At 37.5% G+C, this 2,286-nt stretch overlaps 1 non-coding gene across 1 annotated transcript; it reads left to right on the forward strand.

Annotated features, from left to right (window-relative positions):
• The first annotated feature begins 1,621 nt into the window (after window positions 1-1,621).
• Window positions 1,622-1,695, forward strand: TRNAR-UCG (transfer RNA arginine (anticodon UCG)). Its single transcript has one exon. It is a non-coding gene; the product is annotated as a tRNA-Arg (tRNA).
• The last annotated feature ends 591 nt before the right edge of the window (window positions 1,696-2,286 follow it).

Below are 2,286 nucleotides of genomic sequence, written 5' to 3' on the forward strand. Positions count from 1 at the left end.
CATTAGAGAACGACACAAATAGGCTTGCCCAGCAATGGCGGATTGTACTCAGTGCTACACAGCTACAATACAACATATTGTGAAATATTATCATGTCTGAGGCTTTGAAAAATGAGTGTTTTGCCAACGATGAAATGAGGGCAAATGGATTATCAACAACCATTTATGGGCTTGCTGGATGCTGATGGAAAAGGCCCAGGAAGTGAAAGAGCCGGTGAAGACAAAAATGGCAGAAGCTACGGAGAAAACAAAGCAATCTTTGAAGTGTTAGAACAGTGGGCAAGGGAAGAGGCCCGCAGATGGGCGAGAAGGCAGGCTAAAAACATTGTTATGGTCAAACTATAAAATATGTTATCAAACAAAACCAGGCTTCAGCCACATCTTTCGAGCAGATTCCTTTATCAAAACCCTCTGTGGTTTCAAAGCATGCGTTCAAACACTTATGTTTGATTTAAGCCTGCGACCAAACCTCATCATCCCAAGGGACATAAGGTGCCAAAATTCGAAGGAATTTAAAGAGGTTGAATAGCCCGAGACAGAGCTTGGCATCCGAACCGCGCAGGAGTAGCAGAATTAGAGAATTGAGTCTTGGGGATTGATCAAATGGGGTTCAACGTAAGCAAGCTGAAACCGCTTTTTAGTTGTTTTTACTGGAGTTTGAAAGCCTACTGTGTCTTCTTTTTCTGGTTTCATTTTTACTGGGCGTCTGGTTGTGAGTCAGAGGATATACTAAATGAATATATGAATGTGAAGGAATGGGCGTATTGTACAGATGGCCAGGGGATTGCAGTGCTCTACAATGCCATCGTACATATAATCACTGTAATAGTGACTGCTATGACCAATCTTGTCTAAACTATTATTAAATCAGACTTTACAATTTAGAGATAGGGAAATAACGTTATTATTAAATCAGACTTTACAATATCGAAGATATGATGCTTCTAAGGTGGAAAAAGAAAATGGAAGAGGGGTCATGAGTAGTGATTCAACATGAATCCATCTTTCATGAGAATAAATGAAACACTTAGCACTCATTGGATCTAGGTGATGCTCACAGGCGTGAAACACCGGGACTTCTTGAGAGGTCACCCATCCCCGTACTACTCCAGCCTGAGCACGCTTAACTACGGAGTTTCCTCCATGGTTAAACCCAAAGCTTGCGACACCATTTGCAAAAACCTTCACCAAGTGTTGTGTCTTATGAACCATTCATTAGAAAGCCCTTTAAGCTCATCAATTGATGAGTAGGAGATAATTTTCACAGCAAGTCAAACTATGATATTGCTATCAAGATTACTGTGTGATTTTTGAGTCAAATTCATTGACCGTTGTTTCATGAGTAGTGATTCAACATGAATCCATCTCTCATGAGAATACCTAGAACACTTCTAGTTAAACCGACACTTCTCCACATCACAATATACTCTTGTACCCAATTTTATTTATTGACTTCTCAATGCCAAAACCAATTGTAACTTTTAATATTGTCAAACAATGCTTGCTAAGTCTGGCAAAATCTACTAAGAAAATCGTCAGTTGAAGTGTAGATTTCATGAAAATAAAAATGAAATGCGCTAACTATGGTATGTCATTAGGATACAAAATAAAAAAATTATTTGGCCGCATAGCGCAGTGGATTAGCGCGTTTGACTTCGGATCAAAAGGTCGTGGGTTCGACTCCCACTATGGTCGTCTCGAAGAAATAGCTTAAGTTGAAATCGTAATGAGGCGAGATAATTGCTCGTTAAGATTTTATCGAGCAGCAGCAATTTCTACCTTTTCAAGTTGCGCACATGTCACATGATTTCTTGCGAGACAAAATCTGTTGAAAAATTTGCGACATTGTTAATATCCATGGAAAAGGTGAGATTGCAGAGAACATCACAAGTGAGACTATTTCACTTATTTAATATGCCCGCTGCTCAATCCAAGTTTTTGTTTTCCAAAGATGAAGGAAGGAATTCTTCAGTCTGTTTAACCAGGCCGGTACGTATTTTGTTGTATTCTTTATGTTTCTTGTTTCTTGTATCAAGTCAAAAGTATTTCTACATGTAAGACACACTTTCTTGTATAAGTCAAAGTATTCTTCATAAATATTTTAATGTTTTTAGTTTTCAATTGTATCAAGTGTTTTAATCAACCTTTGGAACATATTTTGTGCATTATCACAAAGTGTGATCTGAAACGTTGATTCAAAAACATAATACAATTGAAAATCATAAGTATTAAAATAAATCAAATAGATTGTGAAAAATTGATGTTCTTAATGTATCCTAATTTCTA

Source organism: Cupressus sempervirens, chromosome 3 (genome assembly GCF_028749045.1).
Source record: "Cupressus sempervirens isolate cs-2001-9-10 chromosome 3, ASM2874904v1, whole genome shotgun sequence".
NCBI classification, from domain to species: domain Eukaryota; kingdom Viridiplantae; phylum Streptophyta; class Pinopsida; order Cupressales; family Cupressaceae; genus Cupressus; species Cupressus sempervirens.